The 15,748-nt window shown below is 45.3% G+C and overlaps 1 long non-coding RNA gene across 1 annotated transcript; it reads right to left on the bottom strand.

Moving 5' to 3' along the window:
• Nucleotides 1-8,268: 8,268 nt before the first annotated feature.
• LOC308591711 lies at nt 8,269-15,622 on the bottom strand. The gene is made up of 2 exons (XR_014010228.1): nt 15,233-15,622; nt 8,269-9,754 (listed from the first exon to the last, which is right to left on the bottom strand). It is a non-coding gene; the product is annotated as an uncharacterized lncRNA (long non-coding RNA).
• Between the last annotated feature and the right edge of the window lie 126 nt (nt 15,623-15,748).

Below are 15,748 nucleotides of genomic sequence, written 5' to 3'. Positions count from 1 at the left end.
GTGCTCTTCTGTTCCCCCATGAAAATGGTAGGAAAGTACTGTATGCATTGATACTGCACCAACTTTTGTCCTATGGTTAATGGTTATCCAAGACAACAGGGTTGCAAACAGATTTTTTTTTCCTGGAAGCAATTGGCATGGAAATGTGCTAGATAACTACTAGTGGCTTTTACTGACCATTATCAGGTGAGAAAACTGAAATAAAGTGCATTCTGAATGCAGCCTATTCTCCTTTGACCATGTTTGCAGCAGAAATTTACATGGGTTTACACTGGAATTATTATTATTATTATTATTATTATTATTATTATTATTATTATTATTATTATTTGTACCCCGCCCATCTGGCTGGGTTTCCCCAGCCACTCTGGGTGGCTTCCACAGAGACCAAAAATACACTAAAATGTCACACATTAAAAACTTCCCTGAACAGGGCTGCCTTAAGATGTCTTCTGAATGTCAGGTAGTTGTTTATCACTTTGACATCTGATGGGAGGGCGTTCCACAGGGCGGGCGCCACTACCGAGAAGGCCCTCTGCCTGGTTCCCTGTAGCTTTGCTTCTCGCAATGAGGGAACTGCCAGAAGGCCCTTGGCGCTGGACCTCAGCGTCTGGGCAGAACGATGGGGGTGGATACTGGGCCGAGGCTGTTTAGGGCTTTAAAGGTCAACACCAACACTTTCAATTGTGCTCGGAAACGTACTGGGAGCCAATGTAGGTGGTGCCCCCAGTGACCGCATTCTGGATACTAATCCTAGTTTCCAGGTTATCTTCAAAGGTAGCCCCACCTAGAGTGCATTGCAGTAGTCCAAGCGGGAGATAACTAGAGCATGCACCACTCTGGCGACACAGTCCATGGACAGGTAGGGTCTCAGGGTATGGAACAAACATATTACCACTATTGTGTGGCACCTTAAAGACAAACTCATTACTATGGACTTCTTTTCCATCGGATGAACCAAAAGAGAAAGAGAGAGATTCTCCCACGCCTCCAGCCTCTAAGTTTTGATAAAGGGAAAGGAAGGGAGGGAATGTAGAGGAGAGGAATGGATGAGGCAAGACTAACAAGGGATGTAGAAGAAAACTGCTTTATCAGTAATCTGAGTTTTTTATAATCTGAAAGCCCTTTAAAGAAAATTTAAATCTGAAGGAGGATGTCCTGCTAATAGCCGCTAGATGGCAGCATCAATACAATAACAATACTAGTAAATTTATCAACTGCACTATATCAAAAAGCAATAAGTTACTTTCCTTCGTCTGTAATACACATTTTCATGTGTAACAATGTATGCTTCCCATGGCTAATCCCAAAGTTTTATTTTTGTGTGGTACAGTTGAAGTTAACACACACATATGCAACTACCTTGCACAGAGTCCAATTTGGGGGTCCACCTAGCAGTGTCTACTTGAACTCACATTGGCTCTTGAACACTGGAGGCACCACGGAGTGAAGCTGGGCATGGATGGCCTCTACCACTGGGCCACAGGCCCTTCCCTGAAGCATGTTTTCATGGGAGACTAGTTCTGCATGAGGGAGGGGAATAGCCTTGGGGCTGATTCACAACTCCTTGAAGATGCACTGAAACGTGTGCTGAGCAAAAAAAGTGACTTGTACAACTCTTGATTTCCCAATCAAGGCTGATGGTCTTCTCTGATAAGGCGCAATGGTGCTCAGCGTGGCATGGTTTTTTTCCCTTACTCGTTACGTCATTCTCCAACTGAGGTTATCTCTCACTGCTAAAACTATATCATCTGCACCACTTTTTTCTGTTCAGTGTTTGTATATGGGAAATTTGTTGTTGTTGGTTTTTTTTAAAGAAGTAAATGGCAAATATCTTACCTAGAGAATAAAAGAAAGGCCACAGAATGATGCTAAAGAATGCGAGGAGCTTGAGGAACTGTAATAAATAAGAAAATTGCCCAACCAGCTTCAGTGGGAACCTTTCTCAGGAGCATTTCTGAGACTACCAGGGCAATCCAAATTACCTGCTTTGTGCTGCCAAGGTTCTGTGAACTGGGAGAGCCACCACCACATCCCCAGCCCTGTTGATCACAGTGGTAGGATCAGAAGGTAGGGTGTAGACCAGGCTTCCTCAGCCTCGGCACTCCAGATGTTTTGAGACTACAATTCCCATCATCCCTGACCACTGGTCCTGCTAGCTAGGGATCATGGGAGTTGTAGGCCAAACAACATCTGGAGGGCCGAGGTTGATGAAGCCTGGTGTAGACAGATTGGTCCAATCTCAGTGCCAGGCTGCTGCTGGGATTGGGCCCAGAACAGGCCTGATGCTGGCTGGCACTGGCTGTGGAAATGACTCAGGATCCACTGGATCCTGGGCTGGCTGAGCCCCACCCCCACCCTCTGAATGCCCCATTTCAAGGCTTTCTGCTTGGCTCTACTAGTGGGAATACCGTCAGCAAGTAAACTCCTATCAACTTCCTTCATCCATGTTTCCCAGCGTCTTTAACCATTAGTCATGCTGGCTGGGGCTGTTGGGAGCCAGACAACATCCAGGTCTACAGGCTCACCAGCCTCATATTAGCTGTTCCTGATAAAATAATTCTGATCCTTGGATGGGAAGACCGAAACTGTGACCAGAAATATGGCAATTTCTTTGTCATGTTTCATCATGTTTCATTGAGTATTCATTATACTGAAATGTATCCCCATGAACCCATTTAATATTCATGCAGAGTTTTTCTCTCTGCACTTAATTAAAACAGGGTATAATTCAGAATTGGTTGTGACTAATTGTAACAATGATGCCTTGTTCAATCATGTACCGTGAATATTAGAGAGAATCTAATGGCCTTTTTGTTTGCTTCTTAATAAACCTCAGAAAATGGGGAAATAGAAGGACTTCTGTCTTTCTCTTGAAATAAAAATAGTTGGGAAACTTCTCTTTCCCCCCGTTAGTGTGAACATGAAGGGCAGTTTGGATATTGCTCTTGTGTTCATGAGGCCTCATATCCAGATATCATTGTGTCTAAAAACTGGAATTTCATTAACAAAAGGTCATGCTATGTAAAGTTAAGCTGGTCAGAGCATCTGTATCTTGTAAGGTCACTCAAGATTCATGGGCCAAATGTAACTGGACAAAGTACAGCCCCATCTACTTACTGTCATTGCTACATCCCTGCAAAGATGCCTGGCAAGACTCAACAGGCCATTCTCAGGTTGGTGAAGGTCCAGGAGCCAGCTGAGAACTTGAAGCAACTCAGACATTGCTCCAGCAAATACTAAAAGAAAGTCACAGGTGGTCTAGGTGGTTTGTGCATATTAATTACACCAATCCTGGCCCAATTCAAAATGCTGCTTTTGACCTTTGTATAATTTGAAATGACTCAGTACTGCAATACCTTAATGAGGCTGGAAACATGAGCACAGACTTTTTCTGAGGTGGCTCCCAGCTTGTGTGGTGTAGTGGTTAAGAGCGGTAGACTCCTAATCTGGTGAACTGGGTTCGCGTCTCCGCTCCTCCACATGCAGCTGCTAGTGACTTTGGGCTAGTCACACTTCTTTGAAGTCTCTCAGCCCCACTCACCTCACAGAGTGTTTGTTGTGGGGGAGGAAGGGAAAGGAGAATGTTAGCCGCTTTGAGACTTCTTAAAGGGAGTGAAAGGCGGGATATCAAATCCAAACTCTTCTTCTTCTTCTTCTTGTGTAACGTTCTCCCCAGGGATGCTCATATATACCTTTAGCCACCACACAATTTTTCCCTTCTTCTCCCAGGCCTGTCTGCAATGATGGAGGTAGAGAACTGACCAGAAGGAGTGGCACCCACAGCACTCTCAAAATTTCAGTTGTTCCCATGGACCTAAAAAGGTTAGTGATCTCTGCTGTAAAGGAATTACTTTCACTTCCTTTCCAGAACAGTAGCAGCACTTATTTTAAACAATATCCTCTGTGTACTTAGTGTTGTTTGAGAGTAGCCCTTTGAAATTCAGTGGGGCTTACTTCTGAGTAGACCGCTGAGGTTCTAAACCTGCTCCAATCTCCACCTCTTGCCCTTTACAAAAATAAAAAAGGCATCCAAAAAGTAATCTTTAACACAAGCACACCTGTGTGATTAAGGAAGTCCAGTTCCCTGACAGCTACATGCCATGACTGCCCATTATAGGAATCACACCAAAGAAGATAGTGGGTGTTGCAAATGGAGATGACTGATCTTAGAGTTATGCAGCCTGTGTAATCAGAATATTTTTAATGCTTTCTTCAGCCCACACAGGACAACTAGATTGCTCCGCACTCCCACAGTGCATTGCACTACTGTATTCTGTATTGTTAAATCTGTGTCAACAGTTTGTATAACAGCCTTACTAACATAACCTAAGTTAAAAGTAGGAAATGAGTAATCATGCAATCAAGCGCAATTTCACTGTGTTATGCTTGCGTGTCCATTGTCTTGGTGATGTGTGTGACTATTTGGAACCAAAGAGGAATATATTATTTTAACAGTTAAACACGTTGGGGAAGGCCTGTACAAGACTGCTCTTCTGCACCGTGTGTTTCCTAGCTACTTAGACACAGAATCAGGGCCCAAGTCATCAGAGTTGGCCTGGAGGCTTCAGAACTCCTGGGGAGAGGCAACAATGTGTAGTCACAGCTGAACCACAAGAAAGAGGATTATGCAAATCCATGAAGGAGAGAGCTAATGTGGGCTGCTAGCCATGATTATACTCTACCTCTGCAGATGGAGGCAGTCAGTGGTGTAGGAAGTGGGGTGCGGTGGGTGCGGGCCGCCCTGGGTGTCATCCCTGAAGGGGGTGACAAAATGGCTATGGGCTATGTGATGCGGTGGCTCGTGCACCGGCAGGTTCCACACTGCCCAAAACGGTAGCTTGGAGTTTGCATCCGTCTGCCACCTCTCCCTCAGTCACCCTACAGGTGGGGGGTGGGGTGGGGAGGCTCGATGCAGTATGCCCTGCCCCAGCTCACCCCGCCCAATGGGTGGCTTGCCTCGCCCCTGGGCGGAAGACACATGCAATGCCCCGGGTACCTGAGCTACGCCGCTGCATGGGGGGGGGCGGAAACCAGCTACAGATTGCAAACAACAGGAGCAAAGCATAGCAAACAGGTCTGCAACCAACTACCCCTCTAAGATGGAGGGACACAGGTGGCACTGTGGGTTAAACCACAGAGCCTAGGACTTGCCGATCAGAAGGTCGGCGGTTCGAATCCCCACGACGGGGTAAGCTCCCATTGCTCGGTCCCTGCTCCTGCCAACCTAGCAGTTCAAAAGCACGTCAAAGTGCAAGTAAATAAATAGGTACCGCTCCAGCGGGAAGGTAAACGGCGTTTCTGTGCGCTGCTCTGGTTCACCAGAAGAGGCTTAGTCATGCTGGCCACATGACCCAGAAGCTGTACGCCGGCTCCCTCGGCCAATAAAGTGAGATGAGCGCCGCAACCCCAGAGTCGGTCACGACTGGACCTAATGGTCAGGGGTCCCTTTATCTTTACCTTACCCCTCTAAGAAGGCTTCAGCTGGGCAATTTGGAATTGGCAGCAAGCAGAGGGGTGCTGTGGGTGCCGTGCTCCCAGCCCCAGCTCCTTCATTGGAGCCTGACTCCGCGGTAGAAGGAGTTGCTTCGGCTGCGGCGCTTGTGCCTGGTGCAGATCTGCAGGGCCCAGGTCAGGCCTGACCCAGGGAAGGAGAGCAGGTGAGTGGGTGGCAGTGCTGCTGCCCACCCTCCTTGGCTGCAAGGCACCTCCTGCCCGGCTGCAGCAGCTCCACTGCCAGGTCAGACCGGAGCAGGAGGAGAGTCGACAGCAGCTTCCCCACCCCTCTCCTAAGCCTGAACTGTGATGCGCAGAGGGCACCCTCTGTGCCCCGCCCCCTTGGAGGCATGCCCCACGCGCCCATCCCAGTCAGTGTGGGCATATGCACCAGTTACAGCAAATCAAAGGGTGGGTTGGGGAGTGCTCTTGTGCTCCAATAACTGCCAGGATGCAGTACAGTGGTACCTCGGGTTAAGTACTTAATTCGTTCCGGAGGTCCATTCTTAACCTGAAACTGTTCTCAACCTGAAGCACCACTTTAGCTAATGGGGCCTCCTGCTGCTGCCGCGCCGCCGGAGCACGATTTCTGTTCTCATCCTGAAGCAAAGTTCTTAACGAAGGTACTATTTCTGGGTTAGCGGAGTCTGTAACCTGAAGCATATGTAACCTGAAGCATGTGTAACCTGAGGTACCACTGTAGTTGAATACTACCCTATAGGACCAGCCCACCCCTGAAGCAAGATGAGCTGACTGCCTCTGGTGGCAAGCTCCACAGGGACAGCAGACCCCGATGTAGATACTTATTCCCCCCTTGTTCCTGATTTAGGTCTTCACTCACCCCTTCTTCCCTGGCAACAGGGGTGCCAACTTGAATAAAATGTTGAGGGGAGCAGGTACTGTAAGCCCCACTTCGCAAAATCAGGACATGGTGCACACACCATTTGAATGGCAATTCCCATGAACTGTGGGGTCGGGCCCCTCAAATATAATTTTTTGGGGGGCCAAAGACCCCTAGGAGTTGGCTCTTTACTTCCTGGTCATTTCACTGCCCATTCTTCCTCTCTCTTTTCTTTCACCCCTCAGACATTCCCTCTGTCCTTCCCTCGTTTCTCTGAGCCAAACTTCATTTTCTGGAGTCATCTGAAGTTTTGCTACTCTCAGTCTTCTGACTTCTTTTGCCTCGCTTCTGCCACCTTCTCTTCTCTCACAGGCTTGCTCTGCTCATCTGTAGGATCTAACTCATACACCCAATAACAAGTGAGGACAGCAGCAGTTTACTGTGAAATTGGACAATAGGCTTGCTCTGTTTTGCCACTGTCATGGAGAAAGTAACAACCACCCACCACCACCACAAATGGTGGCTTGCTATGTATACAGTTCAATGGAGAGCAAGATCCAGAAAGCTTTTGAGGATGCAAGCCATAAACCCCATGAGATACTGTGGTGGTAAGATGTCAGTATGAGGGACCTGATGCAGATCCAGAGAATTTATCAGTTGTAGAAATTTTTAACTTCACTTAAACCCGGCTTTTACTGACCTCGCATTAAGCACAGGGCAATTAAGACCTGTTGATTGTGACCGTATTTATTTCAGACGTTGTTTCCTTATGACTTCAGAAATGTGAGTATTTCGTTCATTTCCACATAGTCACATGTAGCTGCAGCTGTTGCCACTGAGACAGGTGTACTATACTCCTGACAGGAATTAATAACTGTTGGTATGCAGTATTACTGCTACTCGTTTTTGTTTGTTTTTAAAGAAAAGGTATGGCCACTTATAGGAAAGCTAATGCACTAACAGGAACAAGCAACTGGGCTATTGTTTGACTTGGCATTTTCCACCTCTGCAGCCTTTGAAATTCCTTTGGCTCTCCTTTGTCGCTCTGTTTTGTGTACAGTGGATTACAATAATGCTTTTGCCTTTTTGACTGCTGTAGGACAAAAGATCTCATGGCTGATAATGAAGTCACAACAAAGGTCTGAAAATGCAGACACAATGATTAAAGGTGATCTTCAAAGGGCAAGTGTGTGTGTGTGTGTGTGTGTGTGTGTGTGTGTGTGTGTGTAGACTTTTCTTCACAATAGTCTGTGTGGCAAGTATTGCCATTAGCACTTCTGTGTGATCCATTTCCAACACACCAACAAATGCATATTTGTTTCTCATTTGCTGTGTATGCCCTCCCTGAATGAAAACACAAAGCATAACATGATGTACATAGGTGTAGTGCACAGAGATATATGCTTACTGATATCTCTGTTTAGCCTTAGCAAGGTGATTTTTACTGTCTCCCGTTCCACTGCTTTGCTGTTTCAGCCAAGAGATAAATTCTCAGGCAAGACAGTCTCAGTAATCTATTGATTTATCTTTGATCAGGCTTCTTCAGTCAATGGATCATTATACACACTGAAGCCACCAGTGGCGTAGTGTGGGTTGTCAGCACCCGGGGCAAGGCAAGTAATTTGCGCCCCCTAACCCGTGGATTTGCGCCCCCTAACCCTAACCCCCAGATGTTGCGCCCGGTGCAGCCGGCCCCCCCTGCACCCCCCACGCTACGCCACTGGAAGCCACTACACCTCCCTTCTTGGGTATTTTCATGTTTTGTTTAGTTCCTTAAGTAAAACAAATCCTAATGCAGTCCAGTTCTACAAATGTCAACTCAGAAGACACCCTATTCCGTTCCAGAGGGCTTACTCCCAGGTAGGTGACTATATGAGTGTGCTGTTACTAGTGGTGTGGCATACCCTGATTAAGAATCAAGGGCATTAAAGTCATACAAAAGCATAAGAGGAATATGTTTTTTTACACCCAACATTCCATAATGTATGACTTTCAAAGAATAACAGAATTTTTAAAAGCCTATTTCACAGAGCATTGCAAGGCAACTCACACATTTAATTCAGTCAGCCATGAGTAATTTCTTTTGTACGAATGAACTATAACCACTGGGATTCTCTTTCTTTTAAAGCATATTTTTTGTACTTCTAAAACAATGCTTCCCTAAACTTTGGGGATAAAACCCTCTCTATTTTCTCTAATATTTGATACAAATGAAGATTCTGGTAACCATGGCATTTTAATGACATCACAGTAACCATGACAACAAAAGTGGAAAAGTGTCATCGGAGCCCCTCTCTCCAGCTCTGTCATATAATATTTAATAGACCATTTCCAACATGTAGAACTGCATCGTCTTTCACTTTATGAATAACATCAAAAATGTCATTTGTGCCTTTAAAAGTCAAGTTGTTTTGTGGCCCCATTGCAGGAACATCACAGTGGAATAGTCAGGACAGTGTTGTCACATGGAAGGAATTGCCCTTGCATTCAGAAGTTTATACATGTCGCGAGAACAGAACTGCAAGTGCAATCCAAATGAGGAAATGCCAAAAGAATCACATTAAAATACAGTGAAGTAGATTATAGACATGGGAAGCCAAGAACCAAGCTGGGGAGCAATTGGGTTGTTGTTTTTTTAAAGTTACTAATAAGAATTTCTTAATACTTTAGAAGGTGGCTACAAACACAAGAACCCCTAATGACATATGTGCATATATGACACTATTTTTGGGATAGGAAAAGATATCACAGCAAAGAGATTAACTGTAAGAAAAATAACTAGCACAGAAAATGTTATTCACATGAAACTAGTGATTAGACTTGCATAGAAACCTGCTGGATGTGGTGCTTGGATATGTGAAACTATCATGAGCAAACTATTTGTCCCATTCTTTGCATCTGTGCAAAGCTGCCATATGTAGTGAGTCACTGAACTGCAGATTGCAGCATCTAGTAACCAAGTGGAATACCCTCAGACCCTCGACCGACTTCACCTACTCAGGCTAGCTATTCCACTTGAGCCTTGCTCAGACAACAGTCTTCCTGGGCTGTGGTGTTTCCCTGTATCCTTTACTTCATTCTCAGGCCAAATGTCTGTCTGGCTTTTTGGTCCTGCCTCCTAGTTTGCTTCTTGGTATTGACTTGCTCTCCACTTTTGACTTTTGGCCTTGTCCCACAACTCCAGGCTCCTGATAGGTATAAGATCACAGTTTCATTAACACCAAAAGTCATGTCTATGACATAACAAAACTGATACCCTTGCTGGTTTTTCACACCTGGATTGTCTTGCTGGGATGATATGGCATTAGTTTCCATTTCTTTGTTGAGTAGTGTTACCTGTGAATAGGCTTGTGGAGCTGTTTATTTATGGAGTGTTCCTTTGAGAAAACATCAGGCAGATAGGTTGTTACAAATCACCTATGTTGATTGATTGAAAAATGCATTGTACAATTAATGCTGCATCCTATTCAGGTAGAAGAGTGAAAATTCAGAAATAATTAACTGAGAGTAATGAAACCCACTTCCTTTTTCATGTGCAAGTCAGCTTTCATCTGCCATGTTGAGCTATGACTCAGTGTGTGCCAATACCTAATAACAATGTGTGTCCCACTGGGAAAATCACTAGGATTGGGCTCACCAGAATTCTCTGTCACAAAGTCACTTTCTGACTCAGAACAAGGGCTACAACAGCACTGGCAGTAATATGTTCTGTAGATGAGTCATGCTGACACATTAATATGAACATAAAAACTTTGAAACATGAAGGCAGGTAGCTGAAGAACTAGCCAAGTGACTCTCAAATGTCCCCCTCTCATTTGCTAAAAGCCACCCACACATAAACTGTATATATTAAGCTTTTACTATCACCTCAAGCCTTATGCAGTAGCCATGCAGCACTATTTGTTGTAAATGCCATCCCCGTACCCTAAACAATCATAGAAGGGCTGGAAGGGATCTCAGAGGTCATCTAGTCCAACCCCCTGCAATGCAGGAATCTCAACTAAATCATACATGATAGATGGCCATACAACCTCTTCATAAAAACCTCCAAGGAAGGAGAATCAACCAACTTCCGAGGGAGTCCATTCCAATGTCAAATAGCTCTTACTGACAGAATTAATAAGAAGGATACACTGCAACGTATTGTTGCAAGTCCTACTAGTAGTCTACAACAGTAGGACAACTTATCAGGACCAACAAAAATGCCACAAGTCTAATGTTAAGCAAAGTACACGAACAAAAATGGAGTGTGTGGGAGGGGAATCTGAGCAGAACAGAAAACTTTGAAAACCTAGTTTCCAACAATCTCAAGATGGTGCACAGGAGGGCAATGCGGAGTTGATTAACTTAGATCATACCAGATGCAAAACATATTTCAAGTTATAGCAAAGGCTACTGGGACAAACAATGGCTTTTCCCTTATGTAGCAGCTCGAGTCCTTAAAGGACCTGAAATCATATATTACTTTGGTTTCATAATACATTTAATAGCTCAGGAATAATAAAACAAACTTTCTTCACTAAATCAGAAATAAATCTGTCATTGGGTTTAACAAGGTACTTGTTGATGAAAGGTAACAATATAGCTCTGAAAAGATCCCAGAGTGATTATAAACCTCTGGTGAGAACATCAAGTTGATGAAAACCAAGGCGTAGAAACGGACTTCAATAAAAACTGTAGTCAGTTTATGCGTATGGACTCGTTATAACTACAGTGATCCAGCATACTATAGAAATGAATGAAAAGGCTGTATGGCATATTGCATTATCCTTTTTGGAGGTGAATCCATGTGCTACATGCTAAATCTGTAATGTTAGCATTTGGAAAAATATGTGCTTGATATTTTAATCCCCCAGTTTCTCCACGTAGATGAAGGCAGCATTTATGCCTCCTCCACCCACACTAACAACCCTGTGATAGTGAGGCTGAGAGAATGGCTGGTCTAAGGACACTGAATAAGTTTCACAGATGAACAGAAATTTGAACCCCAGTCTAACTGCAACAGCTTAAACAAAATTTTAAAAAAGTCCTTCCAGTAGCACCTTAGAGACCAACTAAGTTTGTTATTGGTATGAGCTTTCATGTGCATGCTTCAGATACAGTGGTACCTCAGGTTACATACGCTTCAGGTTACAGACTCCGCTAACCCAGAAATAGTGCTTCACGTTAAGAACTTTGCTTCAGGATGAGAACAGAAATCATGCTCTGGTGGCAGCAGCAGGAGGCCCCATTAGCTAAAGTTGTGCTTCAGGTTGAGAACAGTTTCAGGTTAAGAACGGACCTCCGGAACGAATTAAGTACTTATCCCAAGGTACCACTGTACACTGAAACAGAAGTCACCAGACCCTTATATATAGTGAGAGGCTGGGGAGGGGTATTACTCAGAAGAGTGGTGGGAATGGGTGATTGGCTGATAGGTGTGGTAAACCTATCACAACAGCTTAGCCTCTACCTCACACTGGCTCTTAATGTATACAGTTCCCTTCAATTGGCTGAGGCCCTTTGCCGCAAGAATGGAAACCTATGGACCCCAGGTATTGTTGACCTCCATCACTTAGCTACTATGGATAATAGTCAGGGATAATGATACTCCTACAGGGCACAGGTTTCCCTTCATTACTCTACCTCGTGCTCCTCTCCTAGAAACTATAGGGGCATTTAGTCAAAGTGCAGCAAAGTGCAGGTTAGATAGCCAAAGGCCAGGACCATGGAGAGCTCCATACCAGATACAGAGACTACTACCAGGTATTAAGGAGTTTGTTGCATTAGCACTGCTTGGGGTAGTGTGGTGGTGACTGAAGCTTCAGATAGTTCTGCAGGGAGACGTGTGTGAAACCCTGCTTTCATGGAGGGAGCCTGCATGGTAGCTATAGGGGCTGTATTTGAATAAGTGCATGGCAGGGTGGAAGATGATGACCCTCTGAAGATGCAGATAGTTCAGGGGAAGAGCCTGAATCCAAGGTACGAAGCAAAGTGACCTTTTCACTGTCTGCTAGGGTGGCTCCTCCAATGAGGCCTCTAGTGGCATGACTGCTTAGGGGACTGCCTCCTGGCAAACTTCAGGAACCCAGTTGCCTTTATCCTCGGAGTCATGATACTCTTTGGGGAAAGTGTTTTCCAGCTGTAATGTGAAAAGTGGCTATTGTACAGCTGTGATATCAGTTGATTATTCTCAGATGAGGACAGCAAAGTACCAGGGAAATCTTCCAAAGACACCTAGGTGCAGAATATGAGCCCTTACCTGCCAACATTGAAGAAGCCCCCAATCCTGGTGCCCTCTCGTGCCAGGCTGATCATGGGCAGACTCCTGCACCCATTTACCCTTCAGACAGAGAACCAGCAAAGCCAAAGTGCTTGAGCCGAGCCAACCTCCAGGAAAACCCTCAAGGGGGAGACAACCCCAAAACAGACCCATCAGAACTTAATGATATGAAATATTGAGATATTTAACCAGGTATGGATGGCACTGAGTGGCTTGAAAGGGATCACTAAGAGGAACAAAGACAAAGACCTATATGCCATGTTCAGACTAAGAAACTGTGTTAAAATGTTCCCATGATCAGAAGACAAAACTGCCCATTGATATCAACAGACACTTTCAAGGCTCTAATGGGGAAATTGGGTGGGGCCCAAAATGAAAAAACAACACACACACCCCCAAGCAGCCCAATGAGGACATAGCATGTGCCATGGACATGGAACACTGACTAACTGGAGGAGGAAAGGGGAAGGAATGGAGTAGCTGGATGCCAAATTTAAAAAGCTCATTGTACTGATATCAAGGCATGGGAAACGACATACATAAAAGCAGCTCTACAAGATTGGTACCAAGGTCCTCTAGCTCAGCATCCAGTTTTAAACAGGAGAAGCCAGATTCCTTCCAAGAAGGCCACAAGTAGAGCATGAAAGTAACAGCCTTCCCCCATTGTTCTTTTTCTAAATCTGGCATTTGGAGGTACACTGCATCTGAATACGGAGCTTCTGTTCAGCTATCACGGGTGACAGCTGGCATGTTGAACTGGAAGCTAAGGAGAACAGAGCAGGGGACTCTGCATGGGCTACAGTTCTCAGTGGTAGTCCGATGTTATTTGTAAATAGTGCTAGTCAGAAGGAGTTTTCTCTAAATCACGGAGAAATGGCCTCAAAAATGCATCTTTCTTCTTTTGTTCTAGTAAGTAGAAACATATATTTTGTGGCTTTTGTGACAGGATCCTCAAAGTTATTGAAACTTATTAGTTATATATTGCTGTGGGGTGGGGGAGATGTGACATTTTATGAAATCATATCTTGGCTTAACACATCTGGAAGGAACCTCATGCTCCTCTGTTTACCTTAAAATTTACATATGATAAAAGAGGACAGCAAAGATTTACAAGGAAGGAGACAGCAATCAATTATCAGAATGTCCCCTGCCTGAGTTACTATAATGGAGGCTCTCTTCTTGTCCCTGCAAGCCAAAACAGAACTTCCCTTCTGAGGGACAGGCTACCATAGCAGAAGCTGGGGTACTTTGTAAGAAATATCTCATAGATTTGACATTTTCTAAGGGCCTCTTCTCCCCCACCCCATCTTCTTTGGTCAAACAGATTTTGCAGGTTTCAACCAGTCCTGGGGAAAAGATGAAATCAGTGTGTTACTGCAGATCATAGAATCAAAGAATCTTAGAGCTGGAAGGGACCCAAGAGTCTTCTAGTCCAACCCCCCCCCCACAATGCAGGAATCTCAGCTAAGCACCCATGACAGGACGTAAGGATGTTTTGGTGCTGACTAAATGATACCTACGTTCTTCTCCACAGTACTGTACACAGAAACTTGTCTTACTGAAAGGCTACAGTGCAATCCTATATATGTTTATTCAGAAACAACCCCAGTTCAAAGGGACGTATTCCCAGATGTGAATGCCTCCCTGAGTCAGTATTGGTTACACTGACTGGTGGTGTCTCTCCAGGGTCTCATGGAGAGGTACTTTTATGCACATGAGCCCATCTGCATGCAAAGCATATATTCCATGTCATATATATATATTCCGCAGAACTATTTCAAATGCTTTTGTAAAACAAAACAGCAACCTCAAGCATATGAAAATATGTCCACTTGTCCACATATCTGCACACATAGCACTTGTAAAGACACCGCACCTCCCTAGCAATGCCTTCTGCACATTTCCCAGCTAGCCATCCATGTGCATGCGCTGCCTTGCTCACCGAGTCATACTTATGGCATGCTGCTGGATGTGTCCCTCTTTTGGGCGACATGGCAAAAGTGGGACACTGCATATGGTGATGCCTCTACAGGTCTGGCTGGCAGTGGGCTGCCAGGGAACTGCAATGTGCAGATGTGTCAAGCCCAGCATACGTAACTGTGAATAGGACCTGCAGCTGACCTCTTATGTGGGTTGGGTCTACACTATATTTGTCTTTAATGAAAAATATGATATACTGCTGTCGCTGCCTGAAAGAGGAAGAGGTCCACATGTGGTTGTCCTCTGATGATCTATCTGGTCGGTCTCTTCCCTCTGTGTCCATCTCTCTTCCCCCTGCTCCCTGGCCCTCACTTGCTTCTGGGCATTTCTGCCACTTGAGCATTTCATTCATGTTTTCCCTCTCCCCCCCCTTCCCCATCTCTCTCTCTTTCAGAGAAATATGTATGTCTGTGTGCGAGTGTGTGCGTGGGCGGCCTTTGAAAGGCTTTCTGTCAGTCAAGCCACTGAGCTGAAAAGAGACGAGAGGTATGGGGGAGAGCGGTTTTAATGGGGGATGTGGGCGGCTGTTGTTGCTACCGCAGCCAGCCAGCCATGCAGCCCTTCCCTGTGGGGGAAGCATCTGCATAAAGCATGGGGACGGAGGCTTTCCGCCACTCAAAATGACCCTCCCCAAACACATGAAGTCTCTTCACCTGCCACGGTGCCTGAAGCAACACAAAGGAGAAGGTGAGGGCCATGACTGCAGACTGCCTTTGACATCTGCTGGGCTCAGTTTCCCTGTAAGCCTCGCATTTCTGTTACACCTTGAGGAAGGCAGGTTGTATCCTGAAAAACAGGGGATGGGGGATGGTTTAGAGAGCTTTATTAGCCAGGGGTTTTGTCTTACAGCTGGAAGGACCCAACATTGTGGAAAGCAGATGGGGGCCCTTCACAGCTGTAAGGTTTTCGCTTCCTAAATATAGGGGCTAGCAATAGCAGAATTTGGGAGCGTATTGTGGGGAGGTGGAACAGGAAACTTCTGTATACTATGTAGAGAACCGAGCTTTCCATCATTATTGGACTGGCGCTCTGCAGTGTGTGGCGGGAGCCTGTGTTGCAAGAAATAGGTGGGGGTTTAATAAAAGGGGAGGGGGCTTTCCACAAATGAACTGAGGGTTTGAGCAGGCCAGCCCAGGGCTTAGCCCCCAAACCTATCTCCAAGTGTCACA

This window comes from Podarcis bocagei (genome assembly GCF_964188305.1).
Source record: "Podarcis bocagei genome assembly, chromosome: 1".
Classification (NCBI taxonomy): domain Eukaryota; kingdom Metazoa; phylum Chordata; class Lepidosauria; order Squamata; family Lacertidae; genus Podarcis; species Podarcis bocagei.
Note: the sequence above shows the minus strand (reverse complement) of the source record. Positions and strands in the feature narration are given on the sequence as shown.